Raw genomic sequence first — 10,488 nt, 5'->3', positions numbered from 1 at the left:
TACGTCGAGACTCTGTCTTGTGGTGGGTCAACTCTTGTAGCGAGCGCACCAGCACCAAGTACGACTCGACGCCACGGCGGTGGTATGGGACGCCGATCAAGGCTTGAGTTCGTCTTGATCCCTTCGCTCGGAGGTGGTCGGGTGGATCGGCACCCTTCTTTCTCTCTCTCCTTTCTATCTATTTATCTATTTTCTATCCTTATCTCATGCTTACCTTAGTCTATGTCTCTAACAACTCCCCCTCATCTCATCATCATTGTTTTAGCTCATCAACTCTGATAATCTTCTGAGTGCAAGAGAAGGAATGTTTTGCCAATGTTTTGATGCAAGTAAGCTTTTGGTAAAACTATCTGCCAAGTTCTTCCTTGATGTAATAGGTTGAATATTGATATAATTATCATTGAGCTCACGAGTAAAGAAAAACTTGGGAGAAATATGTTTGATTCGATCATCTTTAATGAAGCCCTTCTTGAGTTGACTAATGCAAGCATACTTATCTTCATGGATAACAATCGGTAATGAGGGGCTGATAAAACTGCAAGAACTTTCAATATGCCCGATTAAGCGTTGTAACCATAGGCATTCTCGGTTTTTCATGTAATGCCAAAATCTCAACATGTTTTGAAGATGTTGCAGCCAATGTTTGCTTTGTCTATCACCAAGAGATCGTTGTGCCAACAATAAGGAAAACATAACCTGTTTGTGATCTGCCAACATGAGGGTCAGATAAGAACCCATCGTTAAGACTAACCTGTCAATTGACCGTGCATAGAACCACTGGTAAAGAAAAGACGCATATCTTCAGTGCCTGGTAAATATCGGAATATTTGCTTAATTCCAGTCAAGTGTAGCCTGATAGGATCGTGACTATACCGAGCCAACAAATTGACAACGAACAAAATGTTTGGACGCGTACAATTAGCTAAGTACATAAGTGCACCAACATTAGCCATGTAAGGATACAGTGGTCCCAATGCTGAGTCATTAGAAGATCTTGGCCGAAATGGGTCACGAGAAGGATCCAGAGAGCGCACTACCATAGAAGTTCTAATAGAATGAGGTTGATCTATAGAAAACCGTTTTAATATTCCATGGATATAAGAGCTCTAATGAAGAAGAATTCCATTAGATAGGTGCTTGATCTGAAGACCCAAGCAGAATGTAGTTAAACCGAGGTCTTTCATTTCAAATTGGTGGCTAAGCAGAGCAACAACATATTCAATAGCATTGGATGTTCCAATCATATTGAAATCATCAACATAAATAGCGACGATGACAAATTCTCTGAGATGATGCTTGATAAATATGCAAGGACAAATATCATCATTCTTAAATCCATGAGAAAGAAGATATTGAGAGAGATGTTGATACCACATACAATTGGCTTCTTTAAGTCCATAAAGTGACTTACATAACTTGATCGATGGATTGTGAAATTTTCCAAGCTCCATAGATTTGCAAAGTTCTTCATGCTATATCTTTATCCAAATCACCATAAAGATAAGTTGTAACCACATCCATGAGACGCGTATGAAGACTTCGTTGAACAGTAAAATGAATCAGTAGAAACTCGTTGCATCCATAACCGGAGAATATGTATCAGTATAATCAAATACCAAATCGTTGCATGAAACCTTGAGCAACAAACCTTGCCTTATAACGAATAACTTCCTTTATCATTACGCTTCCGCACAAAAACCCAATGATAGCCAATAAGTGTATGACCAATAGGCAAATAGGGGTCTCTTGAATTTTACCAAAAACTCCTCGTTTGAGAAGACTATTTAGCTCAACTAGAATAGCTTCTTTCCACTTATCCCAAAAAAAGAGATGCTTTTGCTTCTTGAATAGTTTGAGGATCTAATTCATTCATGAAAGCTGTTGCGACATAGAAAATGAAGATATCATTAACCTCTTGTCATGTTATTAACTTAGAATTAGCATAATTAGCAATCAGAGACTCTTCACTAATTGTCTTATTTGATACTATAGGAACTTCAATTTTAGCCTCAGTTGTTGGTTTTCACTTTCTTAATTGTTTATCTTTTGCTCCAATAGGTCGTCCACGCTTCCTTTGAGATTCTACGACATGTGTCGGTGATTCGCCAATCGAAATATTTTTTTCTTTGTTTGAAAACAAAAAAGAACATCTTGAGCTCATTTTCGCCCGTGGATTCAGTACCGAAATTCGAGTTGGCACATTCATAGCAGGATTAATGTTAGAGACCTTCATATTGAAAGTGTTAACAAAAGCATCTGGTGCATTGTTGGCAATATTTTGTAGATGTAATCTTTGTTGAAATTCTTTCTCCTCCTCTCTAGTATAAGGATCCGGTGGTATTGGTTTATCCTTGAGCTAATTAAACATTACAATTTGATCAATCTTTCCTAATGTTTCTCTTTTCCAGTTATCTTCCCCTAAAATCGGGAAAGTTGTTTCATCAAACTGGCAATCGACAAAGCTAGTTGTAAATAAATCGCCAGGTGTAGGTTCGAGATAATGAATGATTGAAGGAGAGTTGAAACCCACATAAATTCCAAGACAACGTTAAGGACCAAGTTTCCTACGGTAATGTGAAGAAATAGGAACATAAACTACACACACAAATACTCGTAAATGAGAAATAGAGGGTGGAAAACCTATCATGAGTTGATGGGGAGAGTAAATGTAAAGAATCGTGTATGATTCTTGTGTAGCAGAAGAGATGTGTGTTATTTTATGTGTGAGAGGACTCAGGAAAGAGAGAAAAGAAGAGAAACACAAGATAGATTAGATAGAATGGGAACATAATGAAGTACTCAAGAAGAAGATGTATATTCACAAGTAAAGTAAGAGATACAAAAATGTAGCATTACAAGGAGTCCCAACCGACTTAGTATGAAGTAAGAGAAAGGTGTTTTATATAAGGTCACCCTCTCTCTTCATTAACTCACTACAACTACTCTCTCTTGGGGAATGTGAAGACTCATAATCATGGGGAATATGGAACTCATTAGTTATGTGTCATAGAATATGATTCTATGACACATAGTTAATGTGTAGAGGGTAGTGGTGTGACTCTTGACCTTTGAGTGATCATAGATTCTCAAAATGTGTGTTCACACACTAGAGTACGTTGAGCTTGATTCTCAATAGTAAACATGATATGATGATGACTGTAATAAGAGAAGTTGCGTTGCATGAAGTACTGCATGTCCCCGTGTTGAACTAGGCAAATTCGATTTGGGAAGAATCAACCGCACAATTACTTGGATTTGTTTAATCAAAGATTCAACCATACCATTTTTTAGTGTGAACATGAGGAGTTGAAACTTCAAAATTAATACCGATAGATTCGCAATAGCGAATAAAGGTTGTTGACATAAACTCGACAGCGTTGTCCATCCGAATTAACTTAATTGGAAAATCTGGGAATTGAGCATGCAACTTGATGATAAGGAGAGGAGTCAAGGCAACACCATGTTGCAAGTAGAAAGAAGTGTGACATGAGAAAAACACAATGAAGCATCTTTGACTCCCATGAAGTAATAAAATGGTCCAGAAGGAGGGTGCCAGGATGACCTAGTCTATCATGCCAGAGATCCATTATATATGTATTGACTTTCGAGGAAATATTGGAGTGGTGGGCAAATGAAGCCATGCGGATCTCTGGGGATTTAATGTTGAAACAATACAATTGATTTGGTAATACTTCTAACTCATCAATAACTTGGGTAGTGATTGACAAGTGCTTGACAATTCACATTGTCTCTTTACCATCTTGTTTAACAATCGGCAACGGTTCGGTTTGAACCGAACCGAACCGCGAAACCGTGGTTTAACAGCTTAACAGTTTCAATGGTTCGGTTCAGGTTTAGGTTTTTTTAAACGGTTCGGTTCAGTTTCGGTTCGGTTTCAACAGTAAAAAATCACGGTTTAAACGGTTTAACAGTTTAACGGCTTCTATTTATTTTTATTTTTATTTTTTAAAAAAACAAATTCTAAAAATTCTAAAAAAAAATTAAAATGATTTTTTAACAATCAATATCATTTTTACACCTTATTCTCACATTTTAGGAACATCTAAAAATTCTAAAAATTCTAAATAATGAAATATTATAATTTTAAAAAAATTAAAAATTAAAAATTAAAATTTTGACCTATGTTGAAAACCGAAACCGAACCACGAAACCACGGTTTAATGGTTTAACAGTTTGAAAAATGTTTAACCGTTCGGTTTCGCGGTTTGGTTCGGTTTGGTTCAGGTTTCAAAAAATTTAAACGGTTCAGTTCCAAACCGGTTCGGTTTGGACCCTCTCAAACCGAACCGAACCATTGCCGATTGTTAATCTTGTTCCCATGTCATGAGGTGGTATCCATTGCGTCGCACATATGCAAATGCAAGAAGATTTCTTGGCAAGGTAGGTCCATAGATAACATCATGGATTTCCAAGAAATTGCCACTTGGAAATTGGATAGTGGCAGGGCCTCTTCCTTGTCCAATACAAGAACCAACTATAGTCTTGATGTCGAAAGGGGCTTGATCTTTAATATGATTAAAGAATTCTTTATTGCATAGAATAGTATGTTGAGGCGCAATCAATAAGACAAAGAAAACAGATTGTATGCAAATCAATCACATGGGCTTCAATCATGTTAGCTTCGGGCTCAAATTCCAAAGGTTGATCCATAAAACTATATTCCAAGATTGGAATTGATGGTGAGATCATTGATGTTTCTGCTACCATATTAGCCTCCATTTTCCTATCTTGACCTTGCTTGCCATACTTCTAGTAAAGATCAACATGAAACTTAGAAGTTCAACAAGTATTTGCCCAGTGGCCCCTCGTAAACCACATCGAAGATATGAATTTGATGAAGGCTTATCTCGACTTGACTTTGATTGATGGTGCATTAGCTTGACTTGATTACTTGTGGGATGTTGATTCCTTTGTTGATTTCTTCCTGCTCTTCCTCCTCCTCGACTCTGTGCATATGGGTGTTGATGACGATGTTGTTGTCTAGAATAATTACTCTCGACATGCGTCAAATCCTTGAATTGTAGAGGAGTCGCAGGTTGACTAACTAGGATGAAGTTTGTCATTCTTGAGGAGAACTTGGTGGTGTTGCTCAGCGACAAGAAGTGCAGATAAAAGTTCAACATAGGTTTTAAAATCACGAATTCAATATTGTTCGGAAAGATTAAAATTTGGAGATAGATCTCATATGCTATGCTCTTCTATATATATTCCCAAAATGATTAAGATACATGAGTTTATGACCCACCAGATGATGGGATGCATGCATACTATTTACATTATGAAGTCTTGTTACCTAAAGCTTAAGACTCATATAGATATAACATGACTCATTACATGCATGAGTTCATAACATTTGTCACTTTTTAATTCAAATGTTCAATTATTTGGCAATTTTGTTGGTTTTAATGATAGATTTGCTATATGGTGATGTAAGGGTATAATGTCGATTGGATCTTTGCATTATTACAAACAACTTGGAAGTTGGCACACATACATCTAGGGCAAAAAATGTAAATTGATGTCCAATTTACAAGATTATTGACGTTTATTAAGTAAAATATTCATGTTTATATATTTATATCATAAATATGTATTTAATGTTGGTTAACATTTGATATGTATAATACATTAGTTTCATGAGTTGTAGGGGGCATGTGACAAAAAAAAGTGGTTTCACTAAATTTGTATGGTGCAACATCACGATTCACAATATATGTTGGTCCCATTTGTGACCTTAGAAGTTGCTTTTAATGGTGTGTTAAAGTGCATACAAGTTTTTAAAAATAATGTTCATGGTTGAAGACTAGATAGAAAACCTTGGACGTGTGATGTTTATTTGACAATAGTAAATCTTCTACCATGATATAAACATTTATTAGTTGGGACAATCTTCACTCAATTGAAAATGCATTGCATGGACACTAGTATATTGTTTTGTCTGAAGATTCACATGAGACTTTGTCAAAGAAACATATGTGAGGTAAGAGCATCCTAGGTTGGGAAGAAAAGTTTCATTATGTAACTAGCACTTTGTTCTATTGTCCATAAAAGCACTAACATTTCTCTTGTACATCATATAGGGAAGAGACATGGGAACAAGCCAAAAAGTCCACATGTCTCTAGCCATGCACTTTTCCTCTAAAAGTAATTCTCGCAATTGTAATCAAGTGAAGTAATAAATTATCTTCACATTGGTTTATGGGATCTACGATAAACAATGAGATTGCTCATGATGTAATTACAAAATACAATCTAACAAACAATTATTCATATTTGTTTGGGTGTACATACGTATACTAACATTACCAATGGATGTTTCTCCCTCAATCTATTGTCTCTTCTCCATGGAAAACCTATTTGTTTTCAGTTTCAAAAGTGGCCTATTTCACTAGACAATATTGGTATGTGTAAGGGTTGAACCATGACCACCTAGGTTGTGGTGAGAAGCAATGAGGCGCTCTGTTCAATGAAGATATATTTCTAATAAAAAAGAAAAGAAAAAACTATCACTCCACAATCACAAAATATACTCCATCTAAAGTGTTGATTGACGATGTCGTCTAACATGCCCTCTCCTCCATAGCCTTGTGTTTCATGGAAGACAATCTATAAATGAATCATTAGCAATTGTGAGCAATATGTACCAATATTGATTAGTAAGCATGTCATGCATAACTTCTTCCACAACTTTTGCATACTATTGTCTAATATTCTTTATCAAATGCAAGTTGTATGCAAAGAAAACTTCTTAAAAATAAATTGCAAGTTGACACTTACTAACGAAGCCCATCTACCTAAAATGATTAATGCGCTCTATATTTACCTCAAAATTTTAAACCAACATCTCGAACATTGGGACAATATTCCCTCATGTCCTCTCTATGTGTAAGAGCTTTTCAGGGTTCATTTAATGCCTTAAATTGTATATGTATGCACAACACATTGGGGATTATTATAGCCAACACAAACCTGGATATGGATATGGTATATGTTATATTTCGGTGAGATCGATACCATTCTTTGTTTCCTTCTTTTTAATGGAAATGCTATGATTCATGTAGAAAAAAGTGAAAATGCAAGTTGAGAGACAAGCACAACAAATGTTTTCCCTTCAATGGCAAATTGATGCCAACACCATTGCTATGAATTGAAAAATAAAAAGGGCAAGTTAATTACAATTAATAAATGCTCATTGATTTGATCAATGGGAAATAAAATGCTTTCGTTGTCAAGTGTAAAGTCGAACTTGCCATATTTGCATTGTTAGCAAGCTTAACTAAGCATTAGACTATAGTATTTCACATTGAAAAGTTTGAGAATAAAAATAAACTAAGTCATTGGTTTCTACCATTAAATAAGCCCTCATGTGCGAAAGCATGATGTGAAAATAGTGCCCTTATACATAATCTATGAGTCTGTAGATGGTAAGCATGCCATCAATATGGAAACTACACCCATGTGTATGCATTATAGCATGACACTTGATTTGTCCCAATCATCCCCCCCCCTGATGGTCATGCTAGACAAGTACTGGGATTCAAGATCATGTATTGATCTTTCACATCCGTGTACATGTGTAATTACACGTGCACAATGTGCCACGATTGAATGCCCAAACTATCAATGTCTTCATAACCCCCCCAAAAGTTGTTTTAACAAGTTATTGCCCAAAACCTACCTTTAAAAAATTCTTAAATTCCCCTTGGCCAACAAATCACCCATATTGCTTTCGGTGAAATCAATGTCTAGTTGCATTCAGAAGTTTGCTAGTTGTGGCTTGATGCTTGTTGAAAAATAACAAGTTTTGTCAAGCAGATGTTTGCTGTTATGTGCATTGTGGACATCGATTACCCCTCCTTTTTTGATATAAAGTCTCACACAACAATAGCCAAATATATATGACAACGACCGATAAATAGTAGAGTATCTATAGATACTTAGAGTGTAAATAGCCCAATATGTATATGCAAGTCACTTAAGTAATGGGAAGCAATTTTTTCTCAGGCCAAAAGGAATAAATCTTAAACTTGAATATATAAACATGGTGTGGTGTGTCTGATTTCCAACATTAACATTTTGCTTTCTCTCTCGAACAATGAGCACAAAATTGTATTCGTTATAAAATTATTCACATGTTCACTTTGAGATCAATATCCACTAAAAATGTGTTCCTACAATAAATCATTTAACAACTCCACATTCCATAACTTAAAGGCATGAAAATAACACAACTTGTTAAATAATCATCTTAAAAATCAAGGTTTTATAGAAATATATGATATGTTTACGCCGTACACCTAATGTTTCGTACGAAACATCTCTCTAATTTAAAAGCAAATTCCTTTTAGGTCTAGTTGGCATAAATGAATTTCAAGCATAGAAGTAGGTTAACATTCCCATTAGTACTATTCATTTGCATTTTGTGTGCATACATGTACATTGGTGGACAACCAATATGTCATCTCTACGATTGTCTCGTTTATTGGTTGCATCATGTTTCCCTATCATCGGCATTACCTTTCCCCGTTTCATTTGTTTTTGGAATCCCCATTCCTTATTGTTCAATCTGCAATGTTCATTCTAGCTCTTTTCACTTACATTCATTTTATAATAATGAAATATAGAATACACTATTGAAACATTGATAACTTGAGTCTTGTAATACCAAAAGAAGAGATATTTCATAAAATATTATCCACCAATGGTTGGTAGAAGTAGTTTAAGTACGTGGTGTAATAACTAGTGATCACAAGTTCCATGCAATTGCTATTGACAATTAATTAGAGCTAGTTATTTCAAATTGAGAAGATTGCACCACAACTAAAACATGAGGGACTTAAGAATCCCAAAACATTTGAAGTACACAAGGAAGCATTCTTGTCACCATCGAGTTTCCACTAACAAGCTTTGGAACTTGGAAGCTTGTACAAAACTTATGCCATTAATCAATATTGTCCTTCTTGGTAGTACTCTAAAAAGAGTGGGGGAGTAAATATGGGCATTGCTTTCGTTTTTTTTTATCTATTTTCGATTGTCACCTTATTCAAAAAAAGTAATTTCACATTAATACACTTGTAACACGCTAACATTTGTCAATGGCTTTTGGGTGAAGGATTTTGACCCGAAATATAATTTTCATGCCCAGTTTCCTCGTGAAGTCATTGCATGTCTTGCCAACGTGTTGCCCTTCTTTCAAGCAAGTCGACCTAGTGTTTGAAGCCCTTCCAACATAAGATGTATTCCTTGTGAATAGCAACCTCACAAATTCACATAATAGTTAGGATCACTAGTTGATATTGAACGCATGCAAACGTAGAAACGTATTGATACACAATCAAATGACAACAAGCATTCGTATGCATGTGTGTGCACACACCATGCTAACTAATTTCGGAATGTCCACCAACACTTAGATTGAGAAGAAAGTGGAACTTTGGATCATAAACACCAACTGCTATTCTATTTTTTTCTCGCTTAGATAATTTGGATACAGAGAATCTATCTTTGAATAGGAGAAAAAAATCATCTATTTTGTGTTTCGGTCTTTTTGGGGCCCAAGAGTAGGGGGTATGGCGGAATGGTAGACGTTACGGACTCAATCAAATTGAGCCTGGGTGTGGATAATGGAAAGTACATGACAAAATAGATGACTGTAGGGCTCTTTTTAACATCACATTTATCCAAACTTTACATAGAAGAAGCCATCAACAATATCTCACCAAGGGTTAAAATGGGCTCCTCCTAATAAAGGTATTTAGTCATGAATTGTGTAACAGTGAGAAACATAGTGTCACTATAGAAGATGCCATTAGGATAAATAGCACATTTAAAGGCATCAGAAAGAATGTTTGACAGTTGTCGAATGGAAAGCAATGTGGGCTAAGACAAACACGCATGGGCTACTATGTCTAGGTGATCGATTGCTTGAAGGATGTGAACTCCTTTGGGTTTGGGCACACAATCATGATTGGGGATGGATGGGATGGGATTCAAAGCATGCTTAACTAAGGCTTGAATGCAAGAGGAGGGGCGGACACAGACACAGACATGAAGATGTAGACGAGGTGAACGTGTGCTTGGTAACAAGAGCCGGGGAATAGATACGGTGAGATCGATTGTCGGTTGAGGGAGGGAGGGGCCTCCTTCCGGACATTGGACTGACCTCCTCAATGCTCATGTGAGTGGGTCATGTTAGGAGAAAAAGCAAAAGCAAAAGCAAAAGCAAAAGCAAAGGATGGAAGGAGGAGAGAGAGAGAGAGAGAGAGAGAGAGAGAGAGAGTGGTAAGGGTAAAGAGAGCAATGTATAATGTAATAATAGAGGCAGTACCTTTATATGTTATGTATGTATGTATTCTGTGTGCCCACAGAGGAAGCTGCTTTTTCTGTCTTATTATTTATTATTGCTGCTACAGATTCTCCTTCTTTCTTTCTGCCCACGCACACACCCCATACATACTGAAGTGATAC

Source organism: Azolla caroliniana, unplaced genomic scaffold (genome assembly GCF_043228905.1).
Source record: "Azolla caroliniana isolate FFs.n. ecotype wild unplaced genomic scaffold, voAzoCaro1.0.p SCAF_251, whole genome shotgun sequence".
Lineage (NCBI taxonomy): Eukaryota > Viridiplantae > Streptophyta > Polypodiopsida > Salviniales > Salviniaceae > Azolla > Azolla caroliniana.
This window is presented reverse-complemented; position numbering follows the sequence as displayed.